Source organism: Mustela nivalis, assembly GCF_964662115.1.
Source record: "Mustela nivalis genome assembly, chromosome: 1".
Taxonomy (NCBI): Eukaryota; Metazoa; Chordata; class Mammalia; order Carnivora; family Mustelidae; genus Mustela; species Mustela nivalis.
The window spans coordinates 108,581,866-108,602,920 of NC_139020.1; the positions used below are offsets into that span (position 1 = coordinate 108,581,866).

A 21,055-nucleotide genomic window follows, 5' to 3' on the forward strand; every position below is an offset into this window, starting at 1 on the left:
TTTCCCTTCTCCCTTGGCAGATCGTTGTTAGGTCTTTCATGTCTAGTAAGTCAGTGAGGGTCTAGGGATCCATCCCAGAACTTGGGACCGCGGTAAAAGGCTCGTGGGTCTCTTAGGGACGATCGCTGGTCTTCTGACTTGATCACACACCTCACCTGTCCTACCACCCAGTGCTCTGGCCACACAGGTTCTGCCACTGCTTCTGTGAGGTGGAGACTGCCTCGCCCCACGAGCTCCCGTCTTAGGTTTCTGTGCAGCCTGCTCCAGGTTAGAGCTCTCTGTGGGGAGACTGAGAAAGTGCCGTGCTCTCGTCTCAAACTCATAGACGCACACCAGCCACGCCGCAGGACATCTTAACGTGGGGATTCCTGGGCCCACCCCAGGGGTGCTAATCCAGTAAATCAAGAATGAAGCCTGAGAATATACACTTCACAGGAGATTTTCAGGCAGGTAGTCCCAGAACTGCTTGCACATCAAATGCTTGCTGTCTTTAGGGTTGTCCTTTCTGGGTCTCGCACTAAAGGACACCATGGCCTAAAGGTCCACGCTTAGATTAGAGTCATGAAACCCAAACTGTGGGGCTGGCTTTGGTTCAGGTGGTCACAGAGCATTTCCTCTGTGCAAAATTGTTGTGGGAGTGTGGCCAGGACAGGAACTAGAATAGGCCCTTCCCTGTGTGATCTGGGCAACATCTGAGGCTGTCTGCTTGCAATCTGGTCACAGCCCACAGGAGCGCATCAAATGTCAAGACAGAATCCCTCAACAGAGTCCCCAACACATAATAATGATAAAAATAAAGTATAAGCTTCCTGGCCTAGATTTCCAGACCCTCAGTAAGTATGGTCTTGGTCTCTAGCTCACCATCCCCCTCATTCTCACACATCCCATCAGAGCAGGGGGACTGTTCTAGCAACTGTGCATGGGGGCAGGGCTTGGTCTAAATCACATCACTGGGCAGTGAGGACCCATGGCCCCAGGGTCCCTCCTGGGATACAGGGATACACCACCCTGATGTGTCTCCATCACCTGAGTTGTAACCCTAGCATCAGAAGAATTTTCTAGCAGCTTCCTCTCTGGGTCCCCTCCTGTGGTCAGCACTCAACTTTTGAACTATATTATTTTGTTTCTTTCCTTATTTTGTCATGCCAGCTTAGGTTCTAGAGAATAATTTTACTCTGGAAGTCAGTTCTTAGGTCATGACACTGAAATGAAGATGATAGCATTCTGGTTCTTTTTTTTTTTTTTTTTAAAGATTTTATTTATTTGACAGAGATCACAAGTAGGCAGAGAGACAGGCAGAGAGAGAGGAGGAAGCAGACCCCCCACAGAGCATAGAGCCTGATGTGGGGCTCGATCCCAGGACCCTGGGATCATGACCTGAGTCAAAGGCAGAGGCCTTACACTGAGCCACGCAGGCGCCCCATTAGCCTTTTGGTTCTTAGAAGCACCGAAGGCCAGCCCTGGAAGGACCCTCGTTCTGAGCATGTCCAACCCTCCTTGTGCTGTTGGTCAGGAAGCCTAAGTCCAGACAGGGAAACTTTCCACAGTGTATGCTTGCCCAAGTACAACCAGAATGTTAGTGAGCCAGCCCTCAGCAGTGACTCTCCATACATACACAGGTGTGTCATTCCTTTCATCTTAACTAGTGCCCTTCAGGCTTCCCTTGGAGTCTCGATGTTTCTTCTTCTTCTTTTTTTAAATATACTTTATTTATTTGAGAGAGAGAGGGAGATAGAGAGAGCGTGAGTGCTATAGAAAGGGGCAGAGGGAGAAGTAGGCTCTCCACTGAGCAGGGAGCCTGATGTGGGACTTGATCCCAGGACCCTGGGACCATGACCTGAGGCAAAGGCAGAGGCTTAAGCAACTGAGCTCCCCAGGTGCCCTTGGGACTGGAGTCTCCGTGTTTCAAAACCTTGTCTTACTTGCATGTTGTTTATGATAGGCTCTTTATTTACATGTTTAAGTTTGGTGAAGTTTTGCCTGCCTTCTTTGATTTCGTCTTTACTGAGACATATGATCTGACTTGGGCTATTAGAAGAACTTTGGGTTGGAAAGAAGAGCCAGTGGTAATAGTTTCATTGCACTGCAGATTTAAAACACCAGGCTCATCCTCCGTTTAATCTGGCGTCTATTTGTTAAGCAGTGGAACCTGCTGGTCGCTGTACCCGGGGTGGGATTATGTCACTGGTGCGACAGACAAGTAGGGTCTGTCCCTATGGATCCCAAACAGATAGAAAAGAGAAGTCAGTCAAAAGGGAATTAATGCTGGGACGCCTGGGTGGCTCAGTGGGTTAAGCCTCTGCCTTCGGCTCAGGTCATGATCTCAGGGTCCTGGGATCAAGTCCCGCATTGGGCTCTCTGCTCAGCAGGGAGCCTGCTTCCTCCTCTCTCTCTCTGCCTGCCCCTCTGCCTCCTTGTGATCTCTCTCTGTCAAATAAATGAATAAAATCTTAAAAAAAAAAAAAAGGGAATTAATGCTGAGAGCAGCACAGGAAATGGACTCCCAGTGTATATGTGGGTCAGTCTGTTCTCGAACCTGGAGCGGATTGTTTCCCTGATGAAGGGTGGCCTGTGACGGCTGCTCTGAAACCCTGTCTAGCTCTGTGAGGTCAGGTGGTGACTGGATGGTTTCCACGTTCACTCCAGGGCAACCCACACTTCCTCCTGAGCTCCATGAGCAGGGAGGAGCTCAGTGTGCTGACAGGAATGGGAACCACACCTTGGGCATGAGTCAGGCCCCCCATCCACCCCAGATGGGGAAGCTTGATAGGGGTGGGGCCTGCGGCAAGTTTCATGTTCTCCCACCTTGTCTTCTCTTTGGTTAACTATTTACAGTGACGGGCGTTCCATGGCCAGGCTCTGCCATGTGGGGAGCCCTTCGTGCCTCCATCAGTGGCTGGCAAGGCTGCTCCGTTGTTCTCTTCTTCTGATGTTTTCCTTCTATATTGCTTTAGGGGACCGGGTTTGTAAGACTGGCCTCACTGTTTGCAAGCCTCAGTGCAAAATGAAAATGCAGACCCCTTGTCCAAAAATTACAAATTTTAACACGGTGACAGCTGAACACAACCCAGCATGGGGCTTTCTATCTATAGGGCTCTGGGCTCCTGTGTGGGCTTTTTGCCCAGGAAGCCACCCTGGGTGGGTTGGATCAGGGAGTAGGATGGGGATCTTGAGGCGAGAGTTAGTGGGGGGGGCTTCATTAGTCCAACAGACACCAGACCATTGCCTTGAACCAAAGCTAAAGATGAGACATCTTTCCCCCGTTGCAGTGAATGTGAAAAATGGCACAAGCCTTAGTGCAGTTGGTGGCCAGAGAGTTTCAAGCTTTCCCACGCAGATGCCGCGGCAGTCAAGAGCAGACTTTATTTTGCAAAGAAGCGGGCGAAGCTAGGAAAGGTGATCCGTGGAAGGTTGTGCTGCTCCTTGGTGGTGCCTGGGGACCCGTTCTCCGGCCTTGTAACGTTGTTGCCCTCTGTGGCCCTTGATAGAGCTGGCTACCCGTGGAATTGTTCTCGCTCACTGTGGGTGAAATTGGAATTTTGGGACGAGAGTGAGACGCAGGAAGGGAAATGTGATCAATGATAACTGAATGGAGAAAACAAAACAGTTGAGAAAGCCAGAGCAGTTTGTCTGAGTCCTATCTGATACACAACACACAGCAAAACAGACAAATGTCTGTGCGGCAAAACAAAACTGGAAGAAGAAGATATTGTCAAATAAAATACGCATATTTCCAACCAGCCTTGAGCTCATCTGATAAGGGACAGATTGTCCAGAGTAAATAGAGAGAGGAAGAAAGATGCTTTGGGCTGAATTTAGTCCCCTGTCAAAATCACAGGGGAACGTCGCGCTTCTCCTCCTGCTTGTCGTTTCTCCGGTGGCTGGGCCTTTTTGGGCCACACAGGGGAGCAGAGTAGTTCATACACCTGTGTGTTTGTCTGTCCGTCTGTCCATCTATCTGTCCGTTCATCTATCGGTCTGCCCGTCCATCCTTCCCTCTGTCCGACATCTCTTGAGCACCCCTATTGCCTTTGTCCTGTACTAGGTCCCCAAAGCAATGTTTTAGACAAGGCTCCTTCCTTGTAAAGACAGCAGACAGATAAAGATCAGGGGAGAAGACTAACCACGCTGGAGAGTGACGCTCGTGTAGCCTGCTGTGTGCTGTGGGACTCAAGAGAAAGGGAAATTCATGTTGCCTATATTCCTTGGCGGGTGACCTGCCTGCAGGTTCCTGTTGGCTCTGACAGCAGAGCCTTTCAGCGTCTGCATATCATCCCCGCGCTCCGCTTTACGAAAAGACTCCTAGGGAGGAGGCAGGGCTGGGGAGCAGGGATGCCGGATTGCTACAGACACAACCCATTTACCCCCCGGGGTGTATGCCTGTGGGTCAGTCCTTCTAGGCATGAGGGGGAAGCCCTGGGTTCTGGCTCAGACCTGGTGAGGATCCCTGCGGAACTGTCCTTTTTCCCACCCATCTGCTGGCCCGGGCGTGGCTGTGAGGGAGGCACCCTGCCGAAGTCCGGGAGAGGGCAGCCAGGGGTTATCAGAATCACCCTCTCCCCCCTGCAAAATGGCTGGAGGGGAGATCTAATAAACCCATGTTTCCTGACCCAAATAAGCAACAGCTTACATTTTCTGCCAGTGACAGCAGGATTAAAGTAAAGTAAAGTAAAAAGAGAGGGAACTGTAAAGGCCATCACAGAAGAGAGAGAAGGGACCAGGTACCAAAAGAAATGATGGCTAAGTACTTCTCTGGTAAAATGGTTCTGTGATTCTCGGTTCCTTGGTGGTGGAATTCGTCAGCCTCCAGGACACAGCCTTCGCTATCCCTGAAGCCAGCAGAGGAGAGGTGAATTGAGCATGTCATCATATGTCCCATCGTGACTGTGCTGCACGTTCACAGCAGGACTTAGCATTAACAAAGCTCATCTCACCTCCAGAATCTCGTGCTCTCCCTCGCCAGCCTGGGCAGGTGCGTGGGGTCTGTGTTAGAATTCCCAGTGCACAGAAGAGCCACCCGAGGCCAGGGAAGAACATAGCTACTTGCCAGTTAGTTCCAGGGAGTAGCAAAGAGGGTCCAGAGCCTAGGATTTTTATGGGACAATCTTCAATGGCTGTGCCCTCCTCTCCGGCTATAGAGTTGCCGCCTCCCATTACTGCAGGCTGCAGGGTGGCTGGAGCACAGCGCGGGCTGGGAGAAGCGTCTCGCGGCCAGTGGAAGCCTGGTGATCCTCAGCTGCCCCATGGACATAGATGTCTTTTCAGAATCCCTTGCCCTTTAAAACAACGGGCTACAAACAGTGATGCATGACTTGGTCCCAGGCTGGGATCCTGCACCTCTCAGCCACTTTCCCCTCCGCCCCCGGCTAAGTACCAGAAAGACACCATGGCTGAGTGGAAACAATACATGTCTTGAAATCACGTCTCATGGCCCTGTAGTTCTGTGGTGTAGAAGTAGAGTGACTGCTTATGTGAAGCCCTCTTTTCATCCTGGGGTCAGTAGTATGGAAGGCTTAAATCAGTTACATGAGGGGACAGTCCATCTCACAGTTGACTGCATCGTCTGTACTTGTCGAATGCCAACTCTTCCTACCAGCCCAGAGCTAAGGCTGTCTCCTCCCTCTTGAAGCCTTCCTGGAATTCTCCCTCCTCAGGGTTTCCCTCAGCAGTGGTTCTGATGCTATCTGTGGTGCTCAGGTGCTCATCACTTTCTACATATTTTATTTTCTGGAGTCTTCATGCCAGACACGGTGTCTAGTTCATTTTTCTATCCTTGTCTACACTGAGAACTGAGAATGGCCAAGGGGGTTGCTCAGTTAATTACTCATTGAATAACTCACTTAACTACTCATTGATTATGTCCTAGACATTATGGAGGCATGTAAAAAGACTGGCGGACATGGGATGTCTTTTTACTGCTCATACTTCATACACTGACTCTCTATGTAGAAAAGTCTTATTTGGGTTTCAAGATCAATTAGTTATGATGGAATTATATTTTCTAGTAGTGGTTACTGTGTAAACTCTCATCCTAGGTTCACTTCCTATGCTTATCCTTTCAAATGCAACATCTCTGAAGGTGGAATGATATCCCCAGTTTACAGGTGACCAAAAATATCAGCTCAGGGGCCGGTGGTTCTCTCCCATTGGTTACAAAGCCATTCCTTGGCAGATTAGGACTCATTAAACAGATATTCTTTGATCATCATTCATTCAGTATGTATGTATTTGGTCCTTGCTACATGCTGGACATGGTGGGGAATGTATGGGAGAATAAGATGTGGTCACCTCCCTCCAGGGTTTCACAATCTAATGACAGGGACATACACTTGAACGGAAAACCACGCCATGTGGCAAACACCCTAGAAGAAATACTGACCAGAGATGGCGTTGCATGTGTGTCTGTCTTCTCATGGAGACAGACTGCTCTGCATGTCTTCTATATCTCTGATGGAAAGTGGAAATGATGCTTGGGATCCCAGCTAACCAATAAATCAAGTCCTCGGAGGAGAATATTAACAATAGAACGAAAGCTTCAGGCTTAAGCTTCCTTGTAGCTAATTGGGAGCCCGCAAATGACGTGGGGGAAGGGACAGGAGGCTGCCCCTGCTCACCTCATGAGAAGATTTCAGTCAGAGAGGAAGTTGGCAGGAAAATCCAGGTCTTCTTGAAGAAGAGGAAGAGAGAGAGGTGTGTCAACTAGAACGAGAAAGGCCCCACCCACAAACCTGTCCCTGACAGGTGGAGCTCCGCCCTGTAAACATCCTCAATCCTTTCATCGGACCCTTTGTTGGAGACAGGGCTCCTAACTTGCAGTCCACTCGGTGAGGCAGGGTTGAGACTCAGGGGGTGACAGCCCAAGGGCACCCTTGTGTTGGGCATCAGCTGAGCCAACCACTCTCTGTGCTCTGTCCCCCCCTCATCAAAGAAGAGAAAGAAGAGCCTTGAGGGTCAGCCACAGCCTTGTCAGGTAAGACCAGCTGGCTTGTGCCGGGTTCTGCAAGGAGATGGGATTTCTCTCTCTGTGTCAATTGCTCCTAGCCCCTTGCCTGGCTTTCTGGTCACTTCCACCACAGACAGGCTGTTCGTCTAGGCTTGCAGCTTACCTCGCCCATAGGAAAGTCCTCCCTTCATCCTTACTGCCCGGGATTGATGAGGTTTGTAGACCAGCATTCTTCAGCCTATAAAATTACTTGACATACTTATCTATATGTTGATTTTGATCTCAACTGCCTTATAAAAGCAGTAGGATAGGTATAATTTTCTCTATTCAATGGCTTAGTGAACAGAGCTTGGTGATTGGAAGTGATTTGTTCCAGGAAGATCAGCAGGCTAAGGACAAGATTAGATTTGATTCCTCCTTCTCTCTTCCTCTTTTTTATTTATTTAAAGATTTTATTTATTTGACAGACAGAGATCACAAGCAGGCAGAGAGGCAGGCAGGGGTCAGGGGGAAGCAGGCCCTCAAGGAGCAGAGAGTCCTACACCAGGCTCCATCCCAGGACGCTAGGATCATGACCTGAGCCGAAGGCAGAGGCTTTAACCCACTGAGCCACCCAGGCGTCCCTCTCTTCCTCTTTTGTATGACCCAGCAGGTCATACGTTATCTCAAAAAGCCACAAAAAGTGAAAGGGCTTCCTGCATGGTCCAATGAGAAACAAAAGGTGTTATTTCCTTACAGGCAGGTTGGGAGGGATATTTTTGAGCTCATCCGAGACAGATCTTATAATGCTATATAGGCTCCATCAGATAAGGCTGCTTCTAGAGAATAAATGAGAATTTGTATATAAAGAGGCCTTGCAAACCAAAAAGCGATATGCAAATGTGGGAAAATGGCTCCGTGGAGCCCGAAATATGCTCTCACTCTCTGTATGAGAAGGCTTGCATCTGGGGCTGGATGACACTCTCCTAATGTCAGCAGGAGCCTTATGAGGCACAGCTCACAAAAGCCCTGGGGAAATATTTAGCTTTTCCATCTTCCTGTGGTATGTGGAAAACAGATCTCAATGAGGGGGGAGGGAACACCCCCAAATCCTTTTCAAATTGACTCCTGCAATTTTCTCTCTTATGACAGCTATCATTATATCTCATTGTTCTATAGTTTTAAGAAAATCTCATCTTCAGTGATTATGTAGTTTATTTTTTAAGATGCTAATTTTAGCTATCATTTTCCCTTCATGCTCAAAAGGTTGTATCATTCTTAGTTGTGGAAGGAAATATTTTGTGCAAGTGTGTGTGTGTGTGTATGTGCGTGTGTTTGAGTTTGTTATGACAGTGCTAATATTCATCCCCATGAGCCCACCACAACACAGTGGGTTGCCATGCTACACCGTCTTTGGCAGACTTTTGTATATTCTTAGTGCCCGGCTGTAAGCATCTGGAAGAGTCACTTAATCAATTACCGTATTCAAAATGGAGAAACTGAAGCCCAGAAAGATGACATGATGTGCACAAGCCCACAAGGCCAGCAATCATTAAAGATGTCAGTCAAACACACATTCTTACTCTTTCACTGCCCATGATGCATAGTGAATAGTGCCGGGATCCCTCAGCAGAAGGAGGAGCTGTGTCATTAGGGGGATTGGACCCAGATGTCCTTTAAGATTCCTTTCAATGAAACATGATACAGAACTTTGGCCTTGATGGAAATATTATACCCTATAGAGAGTAGGGGAGTTTTCTAGAGAAGACTCTTTCCTTATTAGCTTGGTTCTTTCCCAATATTTGTTTCAGCCAAATTCCAGAACTGCTTTTTACATATAGGGTTGGGAGATGTGCAAGGAGTGGCAGCATCTTCATTTTGTTCAGCCAGTCTAGATCTTTGTATCTTTTAGATATGAGAGGTGTCACCCAGTTTAACTGGTTGTCATGCTGATTGATCTTGAATTCAGAATTATGGAGTTCAATGGCAGGGTTGAGGTCTAGAGTTCCTTTAATCCAGGGGCTGCAGACCAGTGGTCACAGGTGAGTCCAGCATTCAGATTTGTTTTGTTTGTGGTGCAGTGGTAAACCAAACTGAACCTGTTGCAAGTATCTAACATCCAGGGAATTTCTTGTAAAAGTTCAGATATATCATTTTTAAGGAAGATTGGAAGATCTGGTTATAGTAGGTACAAATACCCACGTGGAAAACATATCAGCTGGGTCTGGGCAGCATGTGCTTCTTGTAGATAGAGCATATATTCCTCAATCATTCACATGTCTGTGGGACCTGATTTTGGCTACCATGTATTTTCATTTGCCAGTGCTGGTCTCTTCTAATCTGTCATGGGCTCAAATCATTCTGTGTATCAGGGGAAACCTAGTTCCACACAATGATAGGCTAGACCACAGATCAATGTCACCAGGGAGGAGGTGAAATTAATTCTTTAGTCCTAACCTCTTATTATTTGTGAGGTAGGAAGAGAAATGATGACTTAGCAGAACATGCCATTGGCCCTGATACCAACCCAAGATATTAAACCAAATGTCAAAGCTCAGTGACTAGGAAGCTTAAGTATTCAGCTACTGACATGGTTGCAGCACAATCTCTGGATGCCCACAAGAGAAAAAATGAAAAGCACAGGGTAATACTCTTTACTCAATAGATCAATGTCACAAAAATAAGAAAAGAAATTATGATGTGTGATAGCACATAGAATACAACACAATGCTCCACATTCCCAAAGAATACAGAACAAATTGCTGAAATTCTGGACACTAGCCCAATAAAACATTTCCCGTAATCCATTCACTAATAAAATAATCATTTCTTGATCACTGATAGTGTGCATCATCCTAAGCTGGGGGATTTAGGGATAAAGAGCAAAGACGCTTCCCCAAAGGGGCTTACACAAATAACCACAATACAGGATAAAAAATAATAAATGCTACAAGAAGAAGAGTTTTTCTGAGTAAAGAGATATTCATGGAAACTATGTAGGTTGGCTACATAGAAACTATGCAGGATGGCTGTAAGGAAGAAATGGTATTTGACCTGGGCTTTGGACCGATAGAGGTAGGAAGAGTTTCTAGCAAAAGAAGAATTTAAATAAACTCATTCAGTGCTATCTGAAGTGTACTTGAGAGAGAGAGTATTCATTGTGGGTACATATAGGGCCTGTGGGAGGAGGGAGATTGAAGCTAGAAAGGTGGGTCTGTACCAGATCTTGGGTGCTGAATGACAAGCTAAGAGCTTCAGAGGAGGCATAAGGTGGTGGATTCAAGGAACATTAAAACTATTGACCAGACATTTGATCCAAGTTCATGGCTACCCAAGTCCATACCTTGGCAGTGACAGAACATCCATGTAGGTACCACTAAATTTAGCTTTAGGTTTTTCGAAAAAAACTAAGAGGCAAAAAACAGAACCGAATACATCTAAACATGGTAGACCATATCAGCTGCTTAGGGACCGAGGTAAAGTGGTAATATACAGAAGAATTACAAAGATGGATTAAAATTTTTTTTAAATATGTTGAGAACTTGTAAGGAATACTCGGGAGGAAAAGGTAAAGATTTATTTATTTATTTATTTTTTTAGAGCAAGTTTATTCTTCTGGGTTATCTGAAAGTTGTAAAAGTGATGTGCATAAGTTCTTGTGAGATATAGAGTGTTATTTTTAGCTAATAAGCTTTTCCCTTTGGTCTGGAAAGCAATCACCCCCACCAAGAAGGTTCTTGGAAGTCCTAGTCCTCAGCTCTTTCCTTAAAACATTGCTGGAGAACTCCGCAAATATTTGGAGACTTCACTGTGGTTTATAGCATTCCTGATGGTCTGAAGGGAAGGTTCTGGTCTTGTGAAGGACTCCACCAGTCACCAGAACAATGTTTCCACACATACCACAAGGTATTTGTGTAATTGACCAAACTGTTCTAATTTTCATGCACATGTTTGTCTGTGAGATTGGATCAGCATTGTACCCACATCTCAAAGGCCTGTGCTTGAAGGGAAGTACACAGATAATGTGGCACAGAGATTCATTTAAAGATATCCGTTGAATATCTGTTCAATACAAACATCACTTCAAGTTTCATTCTTTCAAAACTATTTATTGAATATGGATTCTAGGGTTTGAGAAAACCTCTACAATGAACAAAAAGAAATAATCTCTGCCCCCAAGTAGCTTCCACGTCTCATGAGACAGATGTTGGAGCCTCTGCTTTCGGCTCGGGTCATGATCCCGGGGTCCTGGGATCGAGCCCCACATCGGGCTCCCTGCTCCACAGAGGAGCCTGCTTTCCTTCCTCTCTCTCTCTGCCTGCCTCTCTGCCTACTTGTGATCTTTGTCTGTCAAATAAAGTTAAAAAAAAAAAAAAACACAATATATGAGATGTAGAGAAAAAATAGGGAAAGATACAGGAAGTCTTAGAGAGTTGAGATTTTGGAGAGGGTGCTTGAGGAGAAATAAGTTGTTATTTGAGTAAAGAACCTAATGATACAAGGGAATGTGTCATGTAAATAACTGGGCAAATTGTGGTCCACACATCTAGAGTAGCAAGGGTAAAGGTCCCCAAACAGAAGCATATCTGCCTGTCCCTTTAAAGTATATTGCAGAGAGTAGACTGAGCAGAAAAATCCTTAGAAATAAAGCTAGAAGGATGATGGCAGGGTGGGGAAGGGGACAGCAAAATGCAGGCCCTATAAGACACAATAAGGACTTTGACTTTCACTATGAGTAAAATGAGAGCCATTTGCAGATTTTTGGACAGAGGAATGATATGGTCTAACTTACCTTTCAAAGGAAGTCCTTGGTCTGTGTGTTGAGAATAGATGAGGGTGAGGTAGGGAGAAGCCAGGCAGAAACAGGGGGTTCATAAAGGAGTTACTGCTATAATCTGGATAAATGATGTGGAAGCTTAGACAAGTTGGTAGTGGCAGAGATGAGGACATGTGTTTGCATCTTATGGTTGAGATGGATTGAATGGTGAATAATGGGACAGGAAGGAGCCAAGGATGGCTCCAAGGCTTTTGATGAGCAACTGGTAGAAAGCTGTCTACCAGTACCAGTACTACTCTGCCTTCTGTCTGAGATGAAGAAGACCGTGGCAGGGACAAGATTTGAAGGAATACTAGATTACTTTTAGACAGGTTAAGTTGGAGATGTGGATTAGTGAGTTTATATACAAATCTGAGATTCCATGAGGATATCTGAACTGAAGACAAAAAGTCACCAATATATACATGATATTTACATCAATGAAATTAAATAAGATTATCAAAGGAGTTAGTATACACACATACACACACACACCAAAAAAAAAAAAAAAAAAAAAAAAAAAGGAAGAAGAAGAGGAAAGAAAGAAACAAAGTAAGTGAGAGATTGAAGGGATGACCTGGATACTGCAAGACTTTGGGTTAGGGAGGTGAGAAGAACCCAGTCAACAGTGTACCAAAGGGAAAGGGGCATGGTGGGGACAGTTCTAAAACAGTGGAGAGATCTTCACTGAAATTGTTTAGAATCCTCAGCACATGGTAATAATGAAGAGTATTTTTCATTTACATTTTCTATAGACAGTGTGTCCCTTTACCATCTGTACCTGGAGCAGACTACTCCTTCTACTCCCACCACCCACTACTTCTCTCTGGTTCCATGGGAACCAAGACAAAAGATGGAGAAGCAGCAGCTGGAGTGGTGGCCCACACTAAGTGAGCGCCATGCTCTCTGATCCAAGTGCAGAAGATTTCTGAGGAGAAGAGGGAGGTCAGATGGCACAGATGCTACTGAGAGGTGAAGGGAGAGGAGGTCAGAGATCTGAATACACAGAAAGCAGTATGGCTGGGTGGGTTCTGGAGAGAATGGAATAAGAGGAATTGGAGCTGATGAATACAGATGTTCTTTCCAAGGAGCTCATTTGTAGAAGGACCCGGAGAAAATGGACACAAAGTGGAGGGGGAAAGAGGGAAGCATTTTTCCCCCCTTAAGGTGGGAGGCAATGATCAAAAAATACTTTTGGAGAGCTTATAAACTAACTGATACACATAAAGTATTTTCTTTTTTCTACTTCTGTGAAGCAGTCTTGGTAAAGGTAATCATCTTACCTTTTTTCAGGGAAGGAGAATAAGGCTCAGGGGGTTGAAGTCATCTGTCCCAAACCTCACAGCAATCTAATAAGAGATGGGACTCAAATATGGGCTCTGAAAGTCAAATTCATTGTTCTTTTCTCTGCCACAGCCTCATACTACACAGATAATATCGGAGCCTTAGAATGCTCTATAAAGCTTTACGAAGCTTTGATTTGGTCATTGTTTAAGCCCCTTTCATACATCCCAGGGAATCTGGACTTCACAGCAGTGCGTCCTGAACTATAGGTGTGATTTAACCAGATGCGGGATGTCTGGGGCCTTGGGAGGGAACTCAGCATCTGTATCAGAGCAAGCTTGTCATATTTAGAAAGAATCTTCCAAGGATGGTCAACACAGGACTTCATGTTGAACCATTTCCATGCTGGATCACAAGAATGCAATTTCTTGTCTTTTTCCTTTTTATTTATTTATTTTTTTTGAGAATTCAATATATAATAGATCCTTAATGGTGTCTGCTGCTTTCTTTCCACTTGGAGGTCAAACATGATTAAAGCTCTTCCTGTTTACATGGAGCTCCAACCACAAGTTTCTGGGTCTTCAACCCTACATGGGTTCCAACTGGGATATTACTACTCTGTAATCAGGGATACATTGAAACCTATATTATTTGACCCAGCCCAGAAAAGCGCATGTCTGTTTGGTGTTTTGCTTCGGATAAGAACTCTTAAATCCATATAGCTTCAGACAGCTCAGCATGACTCTGCACTTCCCCTAGAATTCTTCTTTGCACTTTGAGCAGATGCCTATCTAGATCTTTATCCAGCCATCTTAATTATCTTTTGGCAGATCTGATTCTTTTATAGACATTTTATTCCTTAAGGGCAGAAATTTTATTTGCAGGTTTTCTTCTACTCTCAATTTGTCTGTCTTCCCCAGGACCATGGTTGGCACAGAAATGGTTCCCCAAAATATGTTTGAATTGATAAATTAAAATGAAGTATTTTGTACCATGCAGAGTTGCACCATGAAGACTAATTTATATCACACAGGAAAAAAAAAAGTAGAGTACTCAAGTTCAAGATATTCTTATATGCAGTTAGTAAGTTAGGCAAGTCAAACTTACAACTTTAGAAGCCAACTGGTGTGGTTCATGTGCCCTTTAGTCAGACATACCTAAGCCTGTATAACTGATAAGCCTATACTGAAAATTTTATACCATCATTACACACACCTGTAACTTTTAGTAGTGTTACTATAATCATTAAGAGCTGTTGACATTATGAACATTTGTTTGTTTATGCATTTAGTAAAATGAAGAATTCTTGTGGATCAGTAAGACCAAACAATGAAACTAATAAAAGTCCAAACACACACATCCCCCCCAACCTTTCAAACTCATAATTTTAAAAAAAAGCATTGCAAGATAAAGCAAATACAAGACTCATTTAAACCATTAATTGCAAAACATGTATTTTTTAAAATTACAAAATTCTCTCCTGACATGCAGGAAAATTGACTATATATATATTTTTTAATTTTTTATTGAAATATAATTGACATGTAGAATTATATTAGTTTCAGGTTACAGTGTAATGAATAGGTACTTGCATATATTGTGAAATGATCACCATAATGCCTCTAGTTAATGTCTATTACGTTACATCAACGATGTAATGTACATCATTACAAGAGTCCTTCTTTCCTTGTGATGAGAACTTTTAAGATCTACCCTCTCAGCACCTTTCAAATATGCAACACAATATTATTACTTGTAGTCACCACGCTGTATATTACATCCCAAGACTTATTTATCTTATAACTGGAAATCTTTACCTTTTGGTCCGTTCCACCATTTTGCCCATCTGCCAATCTCTACCTCTGACAGCTACCAATCTCTATCTATGAGCTTGTTTTTTTGTTTTTGCTTTAGATTGATTGGTTGATTGATTTCTTTCTCTCTCTCTCTTTCTTAGGCTTCACATATAAATTGTATTCAGATTCTACAGAGACTTAAATTTCACAACATTTCTGGGAGGGGTAACGTGGCCATATCTATCAAACACCTGAAATCTACAAACTCTTTGACCCAGCATTTCCATTTCTGCAATTTATACAAAGGAAAAATGTAAGGATCTTTTTTTTTTTTTAAAGATTTATTTATTTGACAGACATCACAAGTAGGCAGAGGGGCAGGCAGAGAGAGAGAGAGGAGGAAGCAGGCTCCCAGCTGAGCAGAGAGCCCGACTCGGGGCTCGATCCCAGCACCCTGGGATCATCACCTGAGCCGACGGCAGAGGCTTTAACCCACTGAGCCACCCAGGTGCCCCAAAATGTAAGGATCTTGAAAAGTTTTACCTGCAAGAATCTTCAGGGCATAGTCATTAAAAAAGCAAGGTAAAGAAGCAGCAACACGAATAAGAAACAATAGGAGTTGAGTTAAATAAATAGTGGCAGAGTTAATAGAGTTAATATAATAGAGTTAAATAAATAGTTAAATATGATGGCATAACAAAGCCTTTATGGCCCCCAATATGCTACTGTAGGAAATTATTTATTAGCTGAATAGTTTAGTGCACTGACAGAAAACAGAGCATGAGGTTTGAGAGAATTTTGATCAACTTAGAGCTCTTATCACTAACTGTGTGACCCTGAGAAAATTCCTCAACTTTTCTGAGATTCAGTGTCCTAATCTGTAAAATGAGGGTAACTCTGATACCTGGACCACAGGGCTGTGATGTTGAAATCAGCCAATGCAGTTAAAGCCAAGTGTTTGGCACCCAGTGTAATATTCAACATAGCAAGTATATGTACAATATATGCCTCAATATATGAAGCATAAAAGGCAGCTTTTGAAACAATATTTACAGCATAACTTCATTTTGGAAGTAAAAAATGATATTATCTACAGATATAAATGGAAATCTTAAAAGACACACATGAAAATTTACTTTCATTTTCTCTGCATGGTAGATTTAGGGGAAGATTCCTTTTCCTTTTGCTTTTATGTATGACCTACAATGTAATAAGAAATGTTAAATGGCTCCAAATGGTCATCAGTATCAATCCCTATAAATGAAAATCTCTCAACACAGGACTTCTTTGCCTGTGTTACCACTGTTCGTCTCACTGTCAAGTCACCAAAATCTCTTCAAATCATTGTCATGGAAGCCATATGGGCTGTGGTTGGTAGTGCTAGGCCGATTACCCATGGGTTCCCCTCGCTGCTCTACCCTTGTCCTCTGCCGTTCCCCATGGGGTGTATCTAGTAAACATTTAGTAAGCATCCTTCTGTTGGGAGCGCTGGGGATGCTTACTGGGGTGGGGGAGGATACAAAGCAGCTCAAAGGTTGGTTTCTGACCTAAAGGAATCTCTAGTGCCTCCAAAGGGAAGTGCACTTAGCTTATGTGCAGGTAATGCTTCATCTTGTTGAGAAGATCCACCTGTCTCAAGGGAGTTTGGATAGCTAGAGAAAGCTGTCTTAAGGTGGTAGGGTGGGGCTACGAGAGGGGCATTAAAAACAAGTGTATTTCCATGGCCTACAGGTAGAATGATCTCTGACTAGGATGGAGCCCTTCTAAGCTCCTTGTGTCACCACTACCTTTGATAAGATTTCTTGTGTGATGGCCTCTTTCTCCACCTGTTTTCTGAGGTCTTAGATGTTGATTCCTATATTTCAGTCAATTCTTTTGTGCCCACACTGCCATGACTCTGACATGAGTCATCATTTGATAAACATCCTTGAAACATTAGTTTTCACATTTTGGGGGTCCTTGAGCATAACTATAATGTATGTCTAATGCAAAGATAAAATTTAGAAAAGTTAGAAAAATGTAAAGAAGAAAGTAAAAATCAACCATAAGCCAGTCATGTGGAGATAATCATTCATAACATTTTGGTGCGTGTGTTTCTAATACATGTGTGGGTGATTTTTAATATAATATTTTTAATCTGCATTTCTGTTTCATAATAATATATCTTTTCATGTCAATTAATATTTGACTACAGGCTTATGCTGTGACATCTTTTACAACCTCCCCCTCCTAGAGAGAAGCTCACTTTAACGCTTCTGTATGTTAGTTTCTAGGACTTTCTTGTGCTTATTTAAATATATTTTAGGTTTTAAAAATAAAACCTAAGTCATGTGTAGCATTGGACCTGCTTTTTCACTTAACATTATTGTGTGAATTTTTATCCATCATGTAACTGTCTTAAAAATATGATTTCTAATGGTTCCATTATATTCCACTAAGGGTGTGTACACATAGTTGATACAATAAATATCTTTAATTTTAAACCTATCTAATTTAGGATTGATGCTTAAATCATTACCCCTTCCATAATGAAAGGGGTAATGATATTTATATTTATATTTATTCAACTTCATACAAGAAGATCTAGTTTTGTTTCATCTTTGTAGTTATATAGCCAGTTGAAAAAGATGAAAACCTTTATTCTTAGATTAAATCCTCTCAATGGAAGCTTCCATTATGTGAATGGATCCAAGAAGTTATGGCTAGGTCACTTCAGAGGGTGGAAAGGAGGCCATGAACCACAACATTGTGGTTGGTTGTGGTAGGAGAACAACTTGTCCTTGAATGGGTCAGGTGGGCAGGATGGAGGGCAGGATGAATGCCTAGGAAGGGCATCCTCTCCAAAGTGCCACCCTCACTATTTAGAGGGAGCACATAATGAAGCCAGGCAAGAAGTTCCCAACATTTGGTGTTTCTTGCTTGTTGAATTAAAAACCAAAACCAAGGGGCACCTGGATGGCTCAGTGGGTTAAAGCCTCTGCCTTCGGCTCAGGTGATGATCCCAGGGTCCTGGGATTGAGCCCCGAATCGGGCTCTCTGCTCTGCAGGGAGCCTTCTTCCTCCTCTCTCTCTGCCTACTTGTGATCTCTGTCTGTCAAGTGAATAAATAAAATCTTAAAAAAAAAGATATTAAAAAAAACCAAACAAACTAGTAACTTGTTCTTCTTTTTGATTTCATATCCCTGGTTCTCTTAAAGATGTGACTCTATAAACCAAAACAAACTAGTAACTTGTTCTTCTTATTGATTTCATATCCCTGGTTCTCTTAAAGATGTGACTCTATAAATCTATAACCAAGGACTAGTAAGTTTTGATTTGTACTGGGATGAAGGTGATTAAAAAGAAATGTATTCCATCTTGTTATTTTTGGTATTTCATCTGCTTTGAAAATGGCCTTTTAGCTCTCTACTTCAGTTTAGAACTACATGCTCTGATCCCAACTGTTCAAGTGTCTCTAACATAGATTCTGTTGATCATTAGACTTCTAGCTTCCTTTTCCTGGAAATCTTTCAATAAAACTCTATTATAGTTTAGGTACTTTGTTAGGTCTTTAAACCATTAATTCCTCTCATTCTTATCCTGTCCTGCAAGGTAAATATTGAATCTATATACATTTGAAAAAATGGAAGCTAAGGATTTTAAAATTGCTACCCAACCTCAGGCAGCTGGTAAGTTGTGGGGTCTGGATTGAAGCCCAAACCTGTCTGACTCCAGAGATTTCTCTACTGTGCCAGTCTCTGTCCTGATACAGGAATTGATTGCATGAAATAAATCAATTTATGTCTTTACTATTTCTTGTCTATTGTCTTGTGGAAGAGCTGGTTTAATTAACTCTCCAAACATTTGTGCCTTTGAGTTGCGGGTCAGTGATTTTGACACATCCCCCACAAAGCAGCACTTAAATCAAAAGCAAAGACATCTTCCAGGCTCCAGGAGAGGAAGCTAAGTTGTGTAACTTAGCCACTCCTACTGATTGGCCCAGCTCCCAAACAGGATTGCAGCTTGACAACTGAAAACAAACAAAAATGAAAGTTTTATAAATGTTGGGGGAGAATAAAAAGCATAAAAGGAAAAGAAAATAAGAACCTGTTCAATAGCACATAAGTGAAGTCATCTCTGCTAAAAGAAAGGATGTATTTCAGAGAGACGCACAAAGAATCATTGAGGAGTTAGCAGGTGTGAAGGAAATTCAGGGCTGTGTTTTGGGATATGGATTCCCTTGGCCAGGCATCTTCTCTTGACCTCTTCTCAAGCTTTATAGGTTATAGTATGACTTCCAAGTCTGTTTGGCACAATGCAGTGGGTATGAAAGAAAGTATTTTATGCTTGGTTTCAAACTGATGTTTTAAAATCTGACCTATGTCAAGATCAGGTTGGTGTGGAAGGGTTCCCCTCAAGAGGCCCCTCCCTGCCACTTCCCCAGGAAACTCTTTTTTTTTTTTTTTAAAGATTTTATTTATTTATTTGTCAGAGAGAGAGTGAGTGAGAGCGAGCACAGGCAGACAGAGTGGAAGGAAGAGTCAGAGGGAGAAGCAGGCTCCCTGCGGAGCAAGGAGCCCGATGTGGGACTCGATCCCAGGACACTGGGATCATGACCTGAGCCGAAGGCAGCTGCTTAACCAACTGAGCCACCCAGGCGTCCCTCCCCAGGACACTCTTACAAACGAGGGGCCTGCTGCTTCTTCTCCAACTCCACATCCCATGCTGTGACCTTTTGCTGGAAACCTGCAACTTCTGCCAAATTACTCTGTCCAGTCCACTTGTAAATAAGGGCTTTGTTCTCAGAGGATCTGCTTATTGGAAGTGTATTGGACTTATTTCTCTAAGACAAGTATTTCTCCCACCTTTTTCCCTTACAGAATTTACATAACCGGTTTGTAACTTGTGGTCCACATAGTGATTTCATAACTCTTTGTGATAAAACTTGCCTAAGAGACAGTATCTTTGTCCATCTCTCACTTTCTTTTGATTTTATTTCCTCAATACAGCCTTTGCATATCAGTGGGCAGACAAAAGTCATTGTCCAATAGACCAGCTATCTGTGTACAGAAAATAGTCTTTATCTGTGTATGATTTTTGGCCTTCTTCTGACTTTAATTTTGGGGAAATTTCTGAGGGCCAAATTTTGATGCATATTCTGTAAAAAAACAGAATTTATTTTATCTCTGCCACTGAGAATAAGAGATCTGTGATGAAAATGTGTGTGCTTAATGAATCTTGGTGCACTGAGAAAATAAAATAAAGTTAAAAAATGTGTGTGCTTAAAAAACCATTAAGTTTTCAAATGTTTGGGCTAGAGCTAATAATTCTTTTTCACTTCATCCTCTTTAAAATATTTTTATTGTAGAAAATTAGAAAATATAATTAAGGAAAAATATCTATAATCCCTGTATTAGAGAAAACCAATGTTAACATGTTTGTGGTTATCCTTGTAAACTTTCTTTTATACATAGCCATATTTTATTTGTATAAAAACTAAGATCACGCTCTGTCCTATTCTATAGTCTTTTTTAAAAAAAATGCCTAGATGTCTTTCTATTATATTTGTACTATGTTTATTATATTAGTTATATAATATTCTATCTAAACTATATTAGATATTATAAATAAATTATAAGTTAAACAGTAGTGCTATCTTAAAAAGGAGTTGGCATTGCCACTAGAACATGATGAATTTAAAATAGAGCTAGAGATATCAGTTATTTTTAAATGATATCTCTCTTTCTTTGTTCAGATATGTCAGCACAGCATCTAAAAATGTACTGCTTAATCTCACTTTCTTTACCATGCAATCTAAATCTCTAGATACATACAATTATTAGTGAAACAAAGTAACAGTCTTAGAGACATCTATACTGGGTATGATACTGAACTACCATTAAGTAAGCTGCCTCCTACATTGAAGAGTCTACTTCTAATCTTCCAAACAAAGAATTGATTTCAACTACTCTCTAGCATTTTCAAATAATTTTATCCACTGCCTAGGCTTTGGTGCGAAAATTACTGTTTCTTAACAGAATTTCACAGTCCAACATTAATGGAATTTGGACCCTGACTTTCCTTATTTTGGGTGGGATGCAAGAGAAGAAGTGATGAATAATATCAACAAGGGATGGTACTGGGTATTAGAGATTGGCGCTAGCTCAATAAGAAGGGAAGACAACTACTCCGGCAACTAATATTGCATTGTAGGTTAACTAAGTAAAATTTACATTAAAATAAAAAGAAGGGAAGATA

General features: G+C 42.5%; 1 protein-coding gene across 4 annotated transcripts in view; it reads left to right on the forward strand.

Moving 5' to 3' along the window:
• TPRG1 (tumor protein p63 regulated 1) overlaps positions 1-21,055 on the forward strand; it is a 224,338-nt gene that overhangs the window by 71,268 nt on the left and 132,015 nt on the right. The window contains exon 1 of one of the 4 annotated variants that reach the window (XM_082694903.1): positions 6,790-6,970. The exons of the other annotated variants lie outside the window; for them this stretch is intronic. The gene's annotated coding sequence lies outside the window, so the exon portion shown is untranslated. Of the gene's footprint in view, positions 1-6,789; positions 6,971-21,055 lie in introns of those variants that run through there. 4 annotated transcript variants of the gene reach the window in all.